General features: G+C 39.2%; 1 long non-coding RNA gene across 1 annotated transcript in view; it reads left to right on the forward strand.

Moving 5' to 3' along the window:
• Positions 1–396: 396 nt before the first annotated feature.
• The window catches only part of LOC127560006 (uncharacterized), a 40,683-nt gene continuing 20,193 nt past the window's right edge, over positions 397–20,886 (forward strand). The window contains exon 1 of the long non-coding RNA XR_007953247.1: positions 397–1,198. This is a non-coding gene — a long non-coding RNA (uncharacterized LOC127560006). The remainder of the gene's footprint in view (positions 1,199–20,886) is intronic.

A 20,886-nucleotide genomic window follows, 5' to 3' on the forward strand; every position in this document is an offset into this window, starting at 1 on the left:
CACCCAATTATCAACCTCATTTTACAAATAAAGAAACTGAGACCCAGAGACTTGCCCAAGATCACCCAGCTAATAAATGGCAGAATCTGAATTCCAATCTAGATCAGATTGACTTCAAACCCCACACTTTTGTGGGCCCTTTCCTCCTTCCCCATTATTCTGGTGATATGTAATATGAAAAGGTGAGAAAGGGATAACAGATGTAGCCCTCGAGTGTCCACCCCATTGCTACCTGGTATAGTGAAATAAACAAAACAAAACCCAAAACTTGAGAAAGGTTTTCAGCTCATATTTTATGGGAAGAAACTGTTAAATCATACAGGATAACAAAGCATGGGTGAGATGCCATCTGCTCTCCTGGGAGTCAGCACCCAGTTCTGTGAATATCACAGATCCTTGAGGACTGGGGAAGGGGGGGGGGCAAAAAAACCAAGTTTCTTCTTCCCTCAGGCCTTGCAGCTGGCTCCTACCTCCCATCTAGCGCCTTGGTCCCTCTTCCTCTAATTTCCCTTTCCTTTCTCAGTTCCCCTCCCTCTCTCCCTCACAGGGAATGGGGGAGGGGTATGATGCTTGGCTCTGTGCTTCCTCCCGCTCCATCCCCTAGCATCTCCAGTTGAGGCTGATGTCCTAATCTTCCCAACCTCGGGCCAAAAAGACCTGAGAGGGGAGTGAGGGATAAAAAGGTGGTGCTACCTAAGAGGAGAGGCTAGCTGTGTGCCCCCTCCCACTGAAGGCCCCCCTTCCTCCTCTCTGGTTGTGGAAGCCTTCTTGGCTATCCCCTGCACTCCAATCTCACCCGAAAGGCCCTGGGAGGACAGGGTGAGCAGAGCCTGGGGGCGGGGGATCCCCTCTGCCCTGGCTGGCTCTCTCACCCTCCCCCTCATACCCCCGCCCGCCCCCAGCCCCGCTCCTCCCGCTCAGTTCCACTTGTGGTCTCCGCCGGCAGGGCAGGGACAGCTGCATTTCTCGCAACGGGCCACTAGGAAGCTTGCCGGCGCCTCGCATTCTCCTCCTTCTCCCGCCCCAGCCGGAGCCAGAGCCGAAGCCGGAGCCCGAGATTGCACCCCCTTCCCCAGAGCTGCGTCCCAGCACCGTCACCCCACCTAGCCTGTGGCTTTCCAGGGCTACTAAAGGCGGGACTCACACTCCATCCAGGTTATAGGGAAGAGAGTGGAGGAGCGCCCCTCGCTTGTCTTGGGTAAGCGCCCCCTCCTCCCGACTTCCTTTCCTCTTTCTCTCCCCGGGCTCGGCCCCTTCGTTGTCCTGGTTCCCCCTACCCCCTTTAATGCCCAACCTGGGGCCCGGCTCCAGCCCGGGAGCCGTGGGGCGCTGATGGAACGTGAAGGCGGCGCGGGCATGAACGTAGCGTCGTGAATTGACTGCCAGTTCCTGTGGCCGTGAAACGTTCCCGGGAGCTCGCGCTGCCGGGAGCCGCGTGCCGGCAGCCCCCTCCCAGCAGCTCCAAGCCCTTTCGCCTCGATCCCCTGTTGCTTGGTTCTAGCCATGTGTTGGGGGAAGGGTGTGTGGTGTGGTATGGTGTGGTGTGGTGTGGTGTGGTGTGTGTGTGTGTGTGTGTGTGTGTGTGTGTGTGTGTGTGTGTTTGTATGATTGGGTGGACGGACATAAGGGCGGGAGGGTGGTCGTGCACGGGCGGTGCCGGGAAAGGAATAGAGGCCTCTTTGGGCCAGGGCCTTCTCCTCATCCCCCTTGTCTCGTGCCCCTTTCTGATCGTTTCTGGCTTTGTATGGACTCCCCGCACACACCCTCTTCCCTGCTCTCCTTAGGCCGGGGTCCAGTGTCTGGGCGCCGGCTCGGTTGACTTGTAGACAGGAGGGAATCGCGCCCTGGGGGTTGTCTCCCACATAAGGGAGGAGAGCTAAAGCTTCCTATCTCCCTTGCTATAGGTCAGTTGAGCCCCTTCCCCCCACCCTCTCCCCAGGGAATCAAATCTCTCCCCAGCCTGAGAAGGGAAAGTTCAGAGCTTCTTCCTCCCCCATGCTCTTTCTCCTGTCTCAGCAGCCTCTCATTATTCATCCTTCTGTCTTACTGCTCCAGCACGTAAGTGATTTGATTTTATTCAGGATTTCTCCCCTTTCCTTCTCGGTTTTCTCTCTTCTGTACTGTTGCTTTAAAACTCCTCTTCCCCACCTCCCAACATTTCCCCCATCTTTTCCTTTTTATTAAGAAAAGAAATCACAGAAAACAAGCACCCCAAATGGAAAGAGGTGCAAAGGAATATGGGGGGAGTTTCCTGAGTGAGATTTCAAAAGAGAAGGTAAGGAAAGATCAAAGGAAAAAAATGGATGTCTTGAGTTTCAGGATGAGAAGTATCTGATATGGAATTTGAATCCAGGATCCTCTCTGAAACATTGATGACAGGTTGAGTCATAGAAGATCTATTGGCTGCTACCTGTTTTGGTTCTTTAAACTCTGGGAACCAATGAAAGTAAAATCGGTGGTATCTGAATGGACATCATGCTTTCCTTGCCTAGCTGCTTTCCCTGGAGACAGAGGCAATGTTTACCAGATCAGGTGGCCAGTTCTCATCCTTTTCAGACAAACATCATACTTTCTCCCCAAGATGGAATTTGTAAGGAGGCTGGGGAGCACTAAATAGTCTCAGCCCTTTCCCCCCATGAAAGGAAAAGATCAGTGTTTGGTTTTCCATGTTGTCATGGGATTTTCCTAATCCTGGCCTGTTTTTGTTTTGTTTGGGCCACAGGTCCAAGGTGAAGGTACTCTGGAAGAACCCAGCTCCCTAGCCTTTCTAGTAGGAAGTAGAGTGTGGGGGTGAGGGTGAAAGGAGGTCTGTGAAAGGTTCTGCCTTTTGCTGAGCAGTACAGCATGAGTATATGATTTGCAGCTGGGATTATTGAGATGAGACTAGGGGAACTTATTGGCCATTTAGTTGGTGGGTTGTGAAAGGTTGCAGGTGAATACTCAAAGGAAGCTGTGTAAATATTAGACTCTAGGCTGTCAGAGATGGTTAAGGCTACTTGGAGACAAGAGAAATGGCAAATCACACTGGATTACTTTTTAGATTTTTTGGTTCAGCTCAGGTCCTTGAAGGCAAACCTGTCAAAGAATTTTCCTTAATTGTGACACCTGAGCTAACTACCAAGGAAAGGGCTAGCATCTTGTCTCACACAAGACATCTGTGTGTATGTTTCTGTGTATGCATGTGTTTCTCATGATCATCTTTCTTCTCAACACTGAGCTTCTGGTAATGTACTGAAGAGGGCTGGGAAGATAAGGGAATACTGGACTTCTATGTCAAAGTCCTTGCCCTGGAACTATCTTCTATAGCCATGGACAGGTGGCACCCTTCTCTGTATACAGTGACTTCCATGTGTCTTCACTGGAGTGGCTGTGGACACTCAAAAGGCTGCTAAAATATTGGAAAGGGAGTGGTTGAGCAGACACTTTCCCATCTGTCACTGACTGTCCAAAGGAGCCAGCTCTGTCCCTTTAGAGTTTCATTTTCCTCATGTGGGAAATTGTGGTGAGGTCATTTCAGGGAGGAGGAAGGTAGGTGATGACATCGAATAATGTGTGCAAACGATTGGCAGGAAGCTTGTGAGAAAAAAAGAAGTCTGTGAAGAGGGTTTGCCTGGAAGCAAGTGCTACTTGGGATAGAGACTGGAGCAAAAGAAAGGTCCACATGGAGATTTAGTGTCTTCTGGGATGAGTGAGGTAGAAGATAAAGGACCTTCAGCACACTGATCAGCCTGAAGAATGAGTGATCTGTCCTCTTCAGTTATCTGTACCTCATGTACTCAAGAGGCACACTCAATGGACAGCTGAACCTATGTTTGGCTAGATTGCTGTTTTGGAATTTGACTTCCTGGAAGCAACAGTGTATCCCATAAGAGCCTTTGTTCAAGACATCTGTCTGTGAGTTGCTGCCCAGGTACTGAGGGCCCCTCCCCATCCCCCACATACTCCTAGGATGATTTTGGGTCATTGGGTCTTTGTAGCTAGTTCAATACTGTGCTCATAGTAAAAGTTCCTGTTTGCTCATTCAGGGTCCCTGGTAATCTTCCATTTTTGTTCTTTAAAAATTTTTTTTGGACAGTGACAAAATCATGGAAGGATGTGGAATGGGGCCTTGAAGGGAGGAAACTGAGAAATAAGCTTGCATGCTTGCCAGTGACTTGAAGATGATTGAAATTCCCTAAATCTCCACCCTTCTCATACCTCAACTCCAATGAGGAAATCAGAACCAAACTGGCTATTTCATGAAGATCATGGGTCAACTTGTGAGCAAGGAAACTCAAAAGGAAATATCCAGAAGTCAAACACTTCTCTAAGTCTTGTCTGCAAAATGAATCTAAACTTTGAACATAGGAACTACTTTGTTTTGTCTTTTTATCCTTAGTACCCAGAAGAGTGCCTTGCACACAATAGTCAAAAAAGCAGGTTTGTTGAATTGAGTCCCACTTTCTTCCTTAACATAATGAAAACTTCAATTTCCCTTCCCTTAGGGACCTTGCCCTTCTGTGATTGTCTCCATAGATGGGAAGCTACACCACAGCGGAGAGAAACCCACAGCTGCTACTTTGTCACCAAATTCTATTCACACTTGCTAGGAAATTTCTCCCTTGGTCATGCTGCAATGAGAACTTAAAAGTCCTATCAAACTCCCAGTTCTCCTTTTCCTAGAGGGGTTTGGGAAATCTTATCTTTCACAGTGTTGTTTTCTTGCTGGTTTTTTTTTTTTTTGGCTCTTCCAAAACATCCTATTTTATGCCCTTTCTTCACCCCCTGCAGTGACTGACACACCACTGACCTTTCAACTAGATACCTAGTTCACTTAAAGCACATATGTCCTCAAGTACTGACCCCAGCTATGCAGTGCCCTTTTCCATTCTCATGGCCAAGGCACAGACTCGACTACAAGTATGATTCTGCCAAATTCTATTTCTTTGCAGGAATCACTTCCCCTCCTCCCCCCCCCCCCGGCCCCTTTTTTTCTTCTTCCACAAAATCAATATCTGACTGACTGTTTCCTTCCCCTTTTCAGACCATCCTCTTCTGTTGTTCTCTATAGACATTTGGAGATGTTAATAGAGAAAAGGGAAAGTCCTTCCTTGTATCTTCCTTCATACCATCACTTCCCATTTCCAGCTTCTAGAATAAGCTCTAAGGGAAAAAAGAGGGGCTAGCCACACTAAATCACTGCCAACTACTTCTAGTCTCTTTTTGGATACCTCTGCCCACAACACTATATATTCTGAGATATGTAGCCAGTTTCTCAGATATTCTGGATACCCCTTCCTCCCCAGTTAGATTTTCAATTTCAGTCACAAAACCCTCAGTTAAATCGAGTCCAGATAATTAAATACATAGTATATACAGAGTAAATACAAGATATTTCAGGACATAGAGTACTGACAAACTGGAAAGATCAGGAAAGGTCTTATGTAGGAGCTGGCACTTTGAAGAAATCTTTAGGTAAAAAAATGTATACCAATCCTTGGGAACTAGGCAGGGACATGGAGCCTGTTGTAAACTTGCAGAGCAACTAGTAGGTTGGCCAGTTTGTATGGAATATAGAGTGCATAAAGAGGAGTAATTAGGAGTAAGATTGGAAAGATTGAATTCATTCATTTATTCATGGAAAGATGGGTGGGAGCCAGATTGTGGAGGGCTTTAAATGCCAGACTGAGAATCTTGCATTTTATCTTAGAAGGAACAGTCAGCAAACATGTATTAAGCTACTGCTTTGTGCCAGGAACAAGAGCTGGGGAATACAAAGAAAGGCAAAAAATAATCCCTGATCTCAAGGGCCTTATAGGATTTTGGAGGGGTAAAGGGAGGAAGGGAGGTGGGGGAGGAAGAGAAAGAAGGAAGAGAGGGGAGAGGAAAGAGAGAGGGAAAGGAGGAGAGAGAAACAGAGACAGAAAGAAAAGGAAGGGAGACAAGGAAAACAAAAAAGAGAGAGAAAAAGAAAGGGGGTAAAGAAGGAAGAAGAGAGAGGGAGAAAGGGAGGGAGGAGAAGGAAGAAAAGATTGAAGGACAAATGCGAGTTTTAGCAATTACAATTTGACCTCTATAGAAGGTGAATTAGAGAGAGAGGAGTATGGAAGCAGGGAGAGCCAATTAAGAGGTTTATATGCGTGCAAGAAAGAGCAAGAAGGGATAGGGTTTGCTTGATTTTTTAAATCTCATGACTCTTTTGTTGCACTGGGGTGTGAAGTGGAAGTGTGGTTACTTGCTTGATATACTTTGTGGTTTTTCGTAGATCTAGAAATGTTGCAGCCTCATATAGCTTAGCCTGCATTCTGAACTGCTGAAGAAGGCAGAAAAGTTTGAGAAGGACTTTCATATGGAAGGAGTGGACTTCTTGCTGTTCTCCTTCTCCCCTGAAGAATGTATCAAGTTGCTGGGGAAGGAGTTTAAATTTAGGTTAGCTCTAATGAAGAACTTCTAAAGGAAGGTATGAAGTTATCACAACAGGTGATTTATGTGAGCGTGAGACATGTGGCTCTGAAGGACTTTGGAAAAGAGGAGATTGGTAGAAGAGCTTTTCCTCTGCTTTAAGGAAGATAATTTCTTCTGGAAATAGAGAAATGGATCAGCTCTAGTTCATTTACAGGACACTGAGAGAAGAATCAGAGTATTTAAGAGCTGGGAAGGGTTTCATATAGTCCAGCTCTCTCATCTGACAGGAAGAAAAAAGAAACATGGAAAGGGAAGTCATTTGACCTCGCCTAATGAGTGGATAATTTTCAGACCTGAGCACAAGATTTCAGATTTCCTATTCAATGTTCATTCCTCCAAAGCAGGATAGTTAGACATGAATCCATGAACTCTTGACATATTTAGCAAAACTTGCTGCTGACAAAAGATGGACAAGAACATTCTGTCAGTGCCTTAAATTTCCTAGTGAAGAGACCCACAAGAAAACTGGAAAATGGTTACTGAGGATGTGTTATGAGTGGTGAAATAGTTTATCCAATTTTCATGGAGAAGAAATAACAGAACTTCCTAATTCTTTCTTCTTGAACTTAATTGTATTATATACATTTGGATAAGGGGAGAAGGAACAAATTAATGTACCTGATTTTTTGCTCAGGCTAATAATAATACCAATTTACCCTACCTGTGTGTGTGGCTGTGTGTGAGGAGTGAGAGGAAACTCCAAAATCTATTGAAGGCTCTTAGGAAAGTAGCTCATTATTTAACAAATGAACCCTGAATAATCCACAAAGTTTATTATTTGTTCATGGGTCATTAGGAGTGTTGAGTGTATGTTCATCCATTCCAATTTTTTTGTTCTATTATTGGTCTTTTGGTCTCAAGAAGAAACACAAAGGATTTTTTTCAGACTCATGAAAAATATGCAGAAATAACCAGCTCTACACTGAACCCACTAACATGGCCGTGGTGAGCACAGAAAGAAAAAAATACATCCTATTCTTAGATGGAGAAGCTGATTAACATTGAGCCAAATATGAACTGATGTTGATAATGAGCTAAAAACACAGGGCAGTGAACTTGGAGACCCAGGGTGAAACTAAATTGACTGGTGAAGAAATATGGAGAAACCACATCAGGGTTAAGCAAAAGGGCAATCAGAGGACAAGACTTCCTCTTTTCCTTTCTCTTCTCCAGCCCTGTCATCCCCAGTTCATTTGAAAATCATCTTCTTGTCATAGGATACTTACTAAGACAGTTGCTGCCACCTTTACCACTTCCAACTCCCCCTTTGGGGCTCATTTGTTTTCCTCCTTTGCCATGAGCTGAGTTGGAACTCACAGAAGTGAGGGGAAGCCTCACTTCCAACAAAGACAGTTGTGGGGAGATGATAAACTCTCAAATGAGTTTGCTTTTTCTCTTTAATGAAATTGACATTGATTTCAATTCAGGCTATGCCAGGAGAGGAGAGAGGAACTGAGGTAAGGAGATGGGGAAAAGGGAGAATTTTCTTTAACTATTGGCTTCATTTGCTGAAAGGGGAGGAGAAAGTGAAGGGAGGGAGTTGAGAGGAACTTTTGTGATAAGAGGAACTGAGAAAGGATGAATAGAGAGAAATGGTCTTTGGAAAAAACTGGGTTGGGCAGCTAAGTGATACAGTAAGTAGAATCCTGCATTATTGAGTCAGGAACATATAAATTCAAATCCTATCTTAGATACTTAGATCTATGATTCTGGGTAAATCATTTTCTTATCTATCTGAACTTCAGCTCCTTATTTGTAAAATTTGTGCTCTCAGGGTTATTGTGAGAATCAAATGATATAAATATGTAGAAAGCACTTTGTAAACGTGTAAGTGACATATAAATGCTACTTTTGTTATTATTGTTATTATTATTACCATTCCTTGGAGATGGGGATGAAAGTTTTATATGAAAAAGCAATAAATGTGTGTGTTTATCTGGAGGACTGCCAAAAAAAAAAAAAAAAAAGACTGTTCGTCATCTCTTTCTTAAACAAAACTCATTTGTAATGAGCCAGTGGAGGTCACATGGGATTAAAAAAAAGGTATTAGGTTACCTAGGTAATAGGGATTTTTCAGCACAGGAAATTTGCCTGTATGAGAGAATGAGGACTAGAGTGAGGTAAAATGATATCATCTGTGTTATCAGTTTTCTTTTCATCATCAAGGCATTTTATTTGCAAGTAACTATTTGCAGAAATGATTTGAAAGAAGCCTAGCTGATGATTGGCTCATAAAATACTATTTACTAGTTAAGAAAACCTTTGATATAGGGGAAGTATGCTGGTTTGAACATTGTGAGGGCTGGGTTATGGCCTTTCACTAACATAACCTATCACCCTCTCATTTGTAGCATACTTATTTGGATGCTATTGGATGGATTTTAACTGACTTGCCCAAAATCACATAGTATGTGGCAGGACAGAGATCTGAATTCATCTCTTTTGACCCTACATTTAGCACTTTTCCTACTGCTTTCTGATAAATGTGTGGTGAGCTGAATTGGAACAAACTTAAGATGTAATCATTCTGGATTTTGCAATCTAATCGAAGAAACTATCCAGATGTACCATGCCCAGAAAGCATCACAAGATGACATACTGCAATTTTTGATAACTAATTTTTAAAAGATCAAAACAAGATGAGTCACATCCTTAAGTAATAAAATGATAAGGTCATCTAAGAAAAACTCACTAAAAAGTTCATGAAAATTACTTTTCAGTATTAGGTTGCACTTAGTTCTATAAAATAAAGGGTTTGAACAAGATCAGAGGTTATTAATATCAAATCCACAGAGAGCTTAGTGACGACGAACTTAGTTACATTTTTATTTCAAAGTTATTGGTTTCCTTGGTAATCTTATGTATTTTATTTTATGTTTTTAAATACACTATTCTTAGGCTTCACCAGACTGATAAAAGGGCCTATATCACCGAAAAAGTTGAGTTTCACACACCAGGGGTACTTTTCAACTTCCATAGCTTTTAATAGGTAAGTCACAGACTGGTCTACAGAATTCCGAAGTTGGATGTAATTCTGTATCTAGTACAACCTATGCCTTAAAAAAAAAAAAAATTACCTCTATAACATATCTTACAATTAGTTATCCAACTTTGGTGGGAATTTACTACTTACCAGGACAATTCATTTCACTTCTGGATAGCTATAATTAACCTAGACAAATCATTTCACTGCTATGTACCTCAGTTTCCTCAACTGTAAAATGGAGATAATAGCACTCACTTCCCAGCATTGTCATGAGGACCAAATAAGACATTTGTAAATACTTAGCACATTTCTTGGCACACAGTAGGTGCCTCAGAAATGCTTCTTTTCTTTCTTTCTATAACTGTTAGGAAGTTTTTCTTTCCATCTATCCTAAATTTAACTCTATAACTTTGACATATTCCTCCTAGTTTTGCCCACTGGGGTCACATATACCACATCTAATCCTTTTTCTGTGTTACAGCCCTTCAGAAACATGAAGTTAGCTCTTGTATTTCCCCAGATTATGAACTTCTTGAGCATAGGGGACTGCCTTTGGCCTTTCTTTGTATGCCTAGAGGTTAACACAGTGCCTGGCCTCCAATAACCATCTAACAGATGCTTCTTGATTTTTCTAAGTTTCTTGTACTCCAGTTAAACATCTGAAATTTCTTCAGCCAATCTTTACATGCCTTAAACTTAAGAACTTTCACCATTCTTTTTTCCCTCTTCTGGACAGTTGTCAATTTCTGATTGTCCTTGTTAAGATGTGGCACTTGAAAGTGGTCTCGGCAATAAGAGTTGAGAAAGAGATTAAAGGAATTAGAGTAGGTAATGAGGAAACCAAATCATCACTCTTTACTGATGATATGATACTTAGAGAACCCCAGAGAGTCTACTAAAAAGCTATTAGAAATAATTCACAACTTTAGCAAAGTTGCAGGATACAAAATAAATCTACATAAATCCTCAGCATTTTTATACATCACCAACAAAATCCAACAAGATTACAAGAGATACAAAGAGAAATTCCATTCAAAATAACTGTTGATAACATAAAATATTTGGGAATCTATCTACCAAAGGAAAGTGAGGAATTATATGAGCAAAATTACAAAACACTTTTCACACAAAGTCAGTTTTAAATAATTGGAAAAATATTAAGTGCTCTTGGATAGGCTGAACGAATATAATAAAGATGACAGTACTCCCTAAACTAATCTATTTATTTAGTGCTATACCAATCAGACTCCCAAGAAATTTTAATGACCTAGAAAAAATAACAAAATTCATATAGAAGGACAAAAGGTCAAGAATTTCAAGGGAATTAATGAAAAAAAAATGAAATGAAGGTGGCCTAGCTGTACCTGACCTAAAACTATGTTATAAAGCAGCAGTCATCAAAACCATTTGGCTAAGAAATAATTAGTTGATCAGTGGAATAGGTTAGGTTCACAGGACAAAATAGTCAATAACTATAGCAATCTAGTGTTTGACAAACCCAAAGATCCCAACTTTTGGGATAAAAATTCATTATTTGACAAAAACTGCTGGGAAAACTGGAAATTAGTATGGCAGTAATTAGGCATGGACCCACACTTAACACTGTACACCAAGATAAAATCAAAATGAATCCATGATTTAGGCATAAAGAACGAGATTATAAATACATTAGAGGAACATAGAATAGTTTACCTCTCAGACTTGTGGAGGAGAAAGGAATTTATGACTAAAGAAGAACTAGAGATCATTATTGATCACAAAATAGAAAATTTTGATTATATCAAATTAAAAAGCCTCTGTACAAACTAAACTAATGCAAACAAGATTAGAAGGAAAGCAACAAACTGGGAAAATACTTTTACAGTTAAAGTTCCTGATAAAGGCCTCATTTCCAAAATATATAGAATTAACTCTAATTTATAAGAAATCAAACCATTCTCCAATTGATAAATGGTCAAAGGATATGAACAGACAATTTTCAGATGATGAAATTGAAACTATTTCTACTCATATGAAAGGGTGTTCCAAATCACTATTGAGCAGAGAAATGCAAATTAAGACAACTCTGAGATACTATTACACACCTGTCAGATTGGCTAAGATGACAGGAAAAAATAATGATGTATATTGGAAGGGATGTAGGAAAACTGGGACACTGATGCATTGTTGGTGGAGTTGTGAACGAATCCAACTATTCAGAGCAATCTGGAATTATGCCCCAAAAGTTATTAAACTGTGCATACCCTTTGATCCAACAGTGTTACTACTGGGCTTATATGCCAAAGAGATACTCAAGAAGGGAAAAGGACTTCTATGTGCCAAAATGTTTGTGGCAGTCCTTTTTGTAGTGGCTAGAAACTGGAAAATGAATGGATGCCCATCAATTGGAGAATAGTTGGGTAAACTGTGGGATATGAATGTTATGGAATATTATTGTTCTGTAAGAAATGACCAGCAGGATGAATACAGAGAGGCTTGGAAAAACTTACATGAAATGATGCTGAGTGAAATGAACAGAACCAGGAGATCATTATACATTTTAACAACAATACTGTATAAGGATGTATTCTGATGGAAGTGGATATCTTCAACAAAGAAAAGATCTAATTCAATTCCAATTGATCAATGATGGACAGAATCAGCTACACCCAAAGAAGGAACACTGGGAAATAAATGTGGACTACTTGCATTTTTGTTTTTCTTCCCAGGTTATTTTTACTTTCTGAATCCAATCTTCCTATACAACAAGAGAACTGTTCAGTTCTGCACACATATATTGTATCTAGGATATACTATAACATATTTAACATGTATAAGACTGTCTATCATCTAGGGGAGGGGGTGGAGGGAGGGAAAGGAAAAATCGGAACAGAAATAAGTGCAAGGGATAATGTAAAAAAAAATTACTCATTATTTTGTCAATAAAAAGTTATTTTAAAAAAGTGGCCTTGGTACTCCAGTTGTGGTCTGGCCAGGACCCCCTACAGTGGAGTGTACCTCTACATCACTTAAGGTTTGTTGGTAGCTTCATCCCATTTTTGGCCTCATATTGCCATTTTAGTTCTATAAAACTCCCAGATCTTTTCTTCTGTAGTTCTTTTCCAATCTTCCTTACTCTTTTAGATGAAGAAACTGATGCACATAAGATGAATACTTGAGATAGATTTTAGCAAGCATTTGATGGAGTCTCTCATGTTATTCATTTGTGAAAGATGAAGAGATGTGGACAAAACAAATTACAAATATATGGGATTTGGTTGAATGGCTAAACCCAGAGATCTATGTCAGATTGGAAGGAAGTCTCTGGTAAAGAGTGTCAGGGATTTGTGTTTTGCTCCTGTGCTGGTTGGCATTCCTGTCAATGTCTTCAAAAAAGTATAAATGCTAGACATGGCAAATGTGCAGATAGCACATAGTTGAGAGGGATAGCTAAAACACTAGATGATGAGATTGGGATTCAAAAATATTTTGACAAGCTGGAATATTAGATCAAAACACTTAAGATGAACTATAATAATAATAAATGTAATTTCTTAAATTTGGGTTCAAAAATAAGTTTTGGTATTTTGATATAAAACAGAGATTATGATAAAATCTACTTTCCCAGGTTGTTGTGATGATCAAATGGGATGATACTTATAAAGTGCTCAGTATAGTACCTGCCACATAATATATGCCTAATAATTTCCTCTTTCCATCCTAGCTTCTTTATCTGACTTAGCATTCTCTCAGTTCTTAAAAGGCAGGGTAGTCAGTTTGGAGATAATTTAGGTGTTTTACAAGGTGTCTTCATCTTAGACAACAGGAGATATTGGGAAATGAGAAGATTACATTTGATCTGGCAGCTAATCGTGGTTTATTTTTAGGCAGAATATCTAGGGTAAATATTTTATAAATGTTTTCTTTCATTTCCACAAAACAAATAATATAGGCATTTATTATATTGTTGTTTAATCATTTTAGTAATGTTAAATTCTTTGGGACCCCATTTGGGGTTTTCTTGGCAAAGATGCTGGAGTGATTTCCCATTTCCTTCTCCAGCTCATTTTACAGATAAGGAAACTGAGGCAAACAGGGTTAAGTGACTTGCCTAGGGTCATATCAGAGGCCAAATCTGAATTTTAAAAAGATGAGTCTTCCTAATCCTAAATATATTGTTTAGAGAACAATAAATGCATTTACCAAATATAATATCAAATATATAGTCACTTTCTATATAAGGCATCTCATTATTTTTACCTCCCCACTGTCTTGTATTTGTGCATTTATTTTATATATCTTATATATGTATGTCTTTTGTAAGTGAGTATAACCTCTCAGAAGGCAGAGATTGTTTCCGTTTTTGTCTTTGTTTCTCTAGCACTTGACTTATTGTCTGGAGTATTGTAGGTGCTTGATTGCTTGCTTGATCTAGAAATAGAAAGATTGACTGGTAAAGCTGGAGAGGAGTTTAAAGGTCATCTGTTTCAACCTTTTCATTTTATAAGTGAGAAAACTTAACTGATTTTTGCAAGATCGCCAAGCTAATTAGTGACATATTAGGGCCCAGAATTTAGATTCCTTACATTTCTAATTTATTATTTTTCATATCACACCATAAGAAGAGAATAGCTGAAATTTATACAGCATTTTAAGTTGTACAGTGATTTAGCTGATTGTATCTTCATAACCATCTTGTTCCGTTGGTGCTATTATTATCTTTATTTGAAAGATGAGGAAATTGAGACTCAGAGAGGCCAGGGTCATGCAACTAGTAATTGTTTGAAGTAGGATTTGAACTCAGATCTTCTTGCTTCCATATTCAACACTTTTTTCTACAGTGTACTACCTAGTTGATATTACTATACATACTTTCAGGATTCTCAAATTCATCATCTAGTATCCAGTTCTAATATCCAATCAACCAATTTTTCATTAAGTTCCTACTTTGTGCATATCACTGTGTTAGGGTAATTTATTTGGTAATGAGCATCTCTGAACTTACTTGGTTCAGATGGATTTCATTGCTGAAGACTTACTAGAAGAAGCACTTTCAGGTGAGACCTACCATGGGTCACACTGAGCTGTCATCATTTTTCAGAACTGAGGTTCACTCCCATCTCATGATAGTCATTGGAAGAGGACTTTAATAGAGATTTTTCCTCCATTTCCTATCACGGTCATAAAGTACTTGGAAGGTATTTCAGAGTTCATAAAGCAATTCTCCATCACTACCCCAAACAGAACAGAAATAAATGACCTTTGCCTACAATAAATCAATCAACATTTATTAAGCATATCCATTTTGTACCAGGCATTGTGCTAAATGATGGAGAAAGAAAAAGAAGCAAAAGACAGTTCCTACTCTCAAAGAACTTACAATTTAATGGGAGAGACCTCATGCAAATAAATATATTTAAAAAGCAAGCCATAAACAGGATAAATAGGGAATAGAAGAAAAAAAAAAGCTCTGGATTTAAGAAGACTTGCAGAAGGTTTCCTGTAGAAGGTGGGATTAAAAAAAATTATTTTAATAGATTATTATTTTTCCAGTTACATGTAAAGATGTTTTTCAACATTCTTTTTTTGTGAGATTTGGGTTTCCAATTTTTTTCTCCCTCCTTTATCTCTCATCCACCTCCAAGTAGTAAACAATCTTATTTGGTTGTATGTGTACATTCATTTTTTAACATTTCTATATAAGTCATGTTGGGAAAGAAAACTCACAACAAAAGGGGAAAACCATAAGAAAGAATAAAAAACAAAAGGGAAAAAAGGTGAAAATAGAATGTTTTGATTTGCCTTCAGTCTCCATAGTTCTCTCTCTGGATAGGGATGTTTTTTTCCATCCAAAGTTTATTGGAATTGTCTTGGATCACTGAATTGTTGAGAAGGGCTAAATCTATCAGTTGAATATCACAAAATGCTGTTGTGTACAATGTTTTCCTAGTTCTACTTATTTCACTCAGCATCAATTCATGTAACTCTTTCCAGAGAAGGTAGGATTTTAATTGGAACTTAAAGAAGCCAGAGAGTTTAGTTGTCAGAATGGAGGAGGGAGAACATTCCAGGCAAGGAATGGGCAGCCAGAAAGAATGCTCAGAACTAAGAGATAGCTTGTCCTTGGACTTGTCTGTAGAATTACAAAGAGGCCAGTGTCACTGAGTCCATATCAGAAAGTAAGGTGTAAGAAGACTGGAAAGCAGAAGAGGGCTAAGTTGGGGAGGACTTTGAATACCAAACCGAGCATTTTGTATTTGCGTCTATAGGCAATCGGAAGGTGCTTTAAGCAGATCATTTTGGTGGCTGAATGGAGACTTGGAGAGACTTGAGGCAGACTGACCCATCTGAAGGGCATAGTAGAATCTTGGTAATTAGAGTATCTTTTCAGTAGTACTTTATAAGACAAATAATTTGTCTCCATAAACAATTACTTTGTTGTATCTGGATGTTCTTTAACAGGCTAAATGTTTACATTTTTGTGATACTTTTGATGGTGTTGATGAATATTTGATACAAGGAGCATTTTGCTTTCAGTTTGAAAGTATCTTTTTCAGAGAGTCACAGTAGCAAAAACAGACATTTGGGTGTAATGAAAACATTTTTACAAATGTTTCCACAGGCTGGCTACTGATTATCAAGGCTGAAGATAGTTCAGACATTTACAAAAAAAAAAAAAAGTTATTGGCTGAATTCCACATGTAGTCAGTTAGGACATGCTTGTGGAAACATATTTCAGAACATTTGCACTGATTGACCCTCTTCAAATGTGTGACAGCAGAGGTAGAGCCATGAAAAACAGCTTTCAAGTCTATAAGCACTTTGTTGTTCAGTCATGTCTAACTCATTGTGACCCTATTTGGGGTTTTCTTGGCAAAGTTACTGGAGTGATTTCTCATTTCCTTCTCTAGCTCCTTTTTATAGAGGAGGAAACTGAGGTAAACAGGGTTTAAGTGATTTGCCTAGAATCACGTAGCTAGTTAAGAGTCTGAGGTCAGATTTGAAATCAGAAAGAGTTTTCCTCACTCTAGATCCAATGCTCTATCCACTGTGTGATCTACAAGCATTTACTTAACACTTATTACATTATATATATGACCCTATATAAGGATAAAGAAGGAAAATATGGAACCCACTCCTTACCTTCAAGGAATTTATGCCAGATAATTTGAGGAGAGAGAACTAGCATGTGGGTAGATTAGGAAAGATTGGAGAAAGTGGCCTTTGTACGATTCTGATCAGTAGTGCTGAGGTACATTTCAGGTATAGGGGTTTGCAAATGGAATAGGGAATTCATAGAGTATTTCTAATTGGTTTTGCTGAAAAGCAGAGTGTGGAGCTGAGGAGTTCACACTTTATCCCTGAAGCAATAGAGAGCTTCTGAAGAGTGTGTGTGTGTGTGTGTGTGTGTGTGTGTGTGTGTGTGTGTGTGTGATATGAAGATTTTTTTTAGCTTGTGTATACAGGGTGAATTGAAAAGGGCAGAGATTAGAAGACCAGTTACCATGGTAGAAGAGGTGAGAAAATGTGAAAGGGGAATAGAAAGAAAAGAGAGATACAAGAGTTAGAATCAACTTACAGTTTTTAGGAAACTTTTAGGGCTTTTCTTAGCCTATCCTTGTTTTTTTTTTTTGTTTTTTTTTTTTAATTTTCTGATTTTCTCCAAGTCTCTTAGAACTGTTATTTTAGATCTATTTGACAAAGTATAGTGAAATAAAATGAATTTTGAGAATCCCATACCACTTGCTTGAGACAAATGAAGAGTTCCCCAGGATATTATAAAATTAGCGCTAGAAGTCAGTGTGTTGATGCATTTTGGGGAATGTTTTGTGTGTATATGTGATATTTTGTTTTTGTTTTTTGCTAGAAGCTCTCTATCCTGTTTAGTTTTCCCAAAGACTGATGGAAGGATAATGAACTTTGGAGGTAGTTTAAGTGTGAATAACATTTAAAGGTAGAAAGAGATTGAAGTGGGTGATAGGAACATAAAGATTATTTTATGGAATGATAGGAGGGAAAATAGCCATTTTTCCAACTGGGACTAAGTAGATGACAATGAAATAGAAAGAACTTCTGTTAGTGCCTGGAAGTAAGAGATGTATTTCCTTTTTCTCTACTTGTACAAGACCCAATCTTTAAACTTTCAATGAGCACTCTCCTGTTTTAGTTTTAGTACACAGAGGAAATTGCCAAATGAAGCAACATTTTGAGCCAAGAAATGAAAAAGTGTATGAAATACTTACTTAAAATTAAAAAAAAAAATACATATTCTATCACATCCCGTAGGGAGAGAGATAAGAAGGAATGTAATATGAAGCTGTTTCTATTTGAGTAGGAAAAGCTTATGTGCCTCAATGCCTCCCTCTGTCCTTCTGAGTTGTCTGGCTTCATAAGAGGATGATTCATTATGTTAGTTTTTACTTTGTAGAGTGAGAGAGTGAGCTGGAATTAAACTGAGGTCAGACCTTTTAGGGCTTAACCCCTAGTGTTAGAGATACTAGGTTCCCAAGGTCTAAGGTTCTCATTATTTCTTCTAAGGATAAGATACTTCCAAACACTTTAGTTGAGTGGCTCCTGCTTTTTCTTTGAGCCCCAAACTGGGCTCAAAGTGGCCTTGTGTTTTGTGAACACAAGGCTTCAAAAGGAGATTTACTTAAAGTAAAATGCATGTGTAACAAAAATTGCTTTGGAGGCAAATGCAAAAATTCACAAAAAAGTAATGACTATAACAACAAATACTTGCCCCTGTCACTAATAACACTTTGAAGGGATGCTAGTTAATATGATCAGATTATTCTGATCTCATAGCCAAGCCAAAACCCACTAAAGCCCATTTACCTGTTAATTTCAGCTGGTCTTACACTACTTGGTACCATCTTCCTTTTCTCACAATGTATACATTCTTTTTTTTTTTTTTTTTTTTTTTTTTTTTTTTTTTTTTTGCATTCTTGACCTGAAAGTGCCCAACTGGGAAGTGAGGATGGCTATCTGGTCTTGAGAGTTAACAAGTTTACTTATTACCCAGTAGTGATTAATGAAAAGTACAAATTGGTATCTTGTCCTGACAACTAAAAAGACTACTAGAAAGTAGAAATACTCATTCATCAAAAGAGGGAGGCACTTTGGGGCAGTGGAAAGAGCAGTGGGAATCTAGTCAGAGACCTCGGCTTAAATCCTGCTGCTGACACCTACTGCTTTTATGACTTTAGAAAATTTACTTCTTTCTGTTCCTCGGTGAAATGAAGGGGGTTGAACTAAATGAGCTTTGAGGTGCCTTTCAGCTCTAAATATTTTTCTTATTCTATGACCCTTACTTGTCTAGTCAAGGAGAGATGCAAAGGGGATTGAATCAAGTCAAAGGTATTGGATTCAAATTTCACTTCTGATACTAGAGAGGTGACCTTACTACTTGTGTGATGGGGAACAAGTGATTTAACCTGTTTGAACCTCATTTTCCTTATCTATAAAAGGACTAGATTGACTCTGATATCCTTTTCTGGTCTAGATCAGTTGCTATGGGTATACCTCCCTATTCCAATATTTGATTTTGACATGATTAGTCAAATGACAGAATATTCTCCATTAAAATGGTTGTTCTCTCTCTGAGCTTTCTCCTTGACCCTACTATACCCAGCCTTTACAACATTTGCATTTCTTTTTAGTTTTCCTTTTCCTGCCATCTCTATACTCTTGGTGTCATAACCATAGGTCTTAAAGCTGGAAAGAATCTTAGAAATTCTTTAGTCTAATTCTCTTATTTTACTCAAGAGCAAACAGGATTTTAAATCTAGTCCTTTTTGTTTGATATTATACTGCTTTCCCATGTATTCTGTCCCTCCCATGACCCTTCCTGTTTGGAGAAGCTTTAGGGATATTTTCCTCCTCCAGTCATTAAAAATATATTTTATTGATGTCTTTGGTTTTACAACAAGTCATTTATGAACACACTGCTATCTCCCCTACAATTGAATTTTCTTTCTTAATAAAGAATAAACTGTTAAGAAAAAATAACTGACACCGTGACAAAATCTGACAAAGTAGACAATCTTTTATCCCTGTAGTTTCACACCTTTTTGCTAAGAGGAAGATTTATTTAATTTTCTGACTTAGAGGACCAAGATTGGTTATTATAATTACTCTGTTTGAGTTTCTTTTCAATTACATAATTGTAATTATGTATATTCTTTTCCTGGTTCTGCATCATTTCCTTTATACTTCATCAGCGCATACAAGTTTTCTTGTATTTCCCTTAATTCCATGTAGTCATCATTTGTTAGAGGCAGCATATGTTTGAAGTAGCTGTCAGAAGTGAGATTTGAATCCAGGTCTTTGATTCTAACTAGAACCCATAACTTTTTCCATTGTCCCCTAGTGCCTTTCTTCTTACCATGTGGAATGAGGATCACCAAGTACTTCTCCCCCTTCAGTTGATGTTTCAGTTGAGAACTAGTTTTAAAACAAATAACACTTGAGTTCAAGTCTCACCCTGGCCTATATTGGCAAGTCACTTAACCTGTGAGTGCTTTGGGCAACTCTCCAGGCATCAGAAATATGTAACCTTTTTTATATGTGTGTCCTGGATCCCTTCAGTAGTCTGGTGAAACTTATAGACAGACTCCTTAGAATAATGCTTTTATTATAAAAATGAAAGGGGGAGTTGGAAGGGCAGAGAGGAGCATTAAGGGTTTGAGGATTTTCAGGCAGAAGCAGACCAAGTGAAAGGCAATCTGTTGCAGGGGAAAGCAAGTTCTGTTGGAGGAGGTGAACAGTTGAGCTGTATCATTCCTTGACTTCCCTGACTTCAGTTTCCTCATCTATAAAGAGTCTGGGCTAGGTGTCTTGAGCTGGTGCTTTAGTCCACTATCTGTGAGCCTTTTATCTGCTGTTGCTCCAGTTTGGGTTTTTGTTATTTGCCATTTTGATTTTCTAGCATCTAGGTAATGTTCGTTACTCCTTTTTCCTTGAAGGATGCTTTCTCCCCTTTGTTCTCTGCCAAGGGAAACACTGGGGACCACTGCCAAGCCCAGGGCTTCCTTGCTCTGACACCAGGATACACTGAGTTGCTGGAATGCCATTATCCTTGCTTCCTTGTATTTTCACTTTGGCAAGTGCTCTTTGTCCAGCCTCTGGTTGTTGGTTTCTTTTGTGACTGTTTCTTACAGAATATTTTGTCAAAGATAGGATCTGTGGGTAACAGTGTAGCATATGGAGACCCTTGTATTACAGAGTTATAATTACTTAACAAGTTAGCTTGGAATTTTGTTTTTTTTCTGAAACTCACTCAGTTGGAAGGAAAAACTAAAGGAGACTTCTATCTAAAGCAAGTCATTTTTACTCCGTGTGTGTGTGTGTGTGTGTGTGTGTGTGTGTGTTTGTGTGTTTTGAATGCTTCAAGTGGGCATCTATGAGGGAGGTGTTGAGGAGGACTAGCCAAGCCTTTTTCATGACTGCTTTCTACTTTTGGTGTCTATCTGATT

The sequence above is a fragment of the Antechinus flavipes genome, chromosome 4 (genome assembly GCF_016432865.1).
Source record: "Antechinus flavipes isolate AdamAnt ecotype Samford, QLD, Australia chromosome 4, AdamAnt_v2, whole genome shotgun sequence".
NCBI classification, from domain to species: domain Eukaryota; kingdom Metazoa; phylum Chordata; class Mammalia; order Dasyuromorphia; family Dasyuridae; genus Antechinus; species Antechinus flavipes.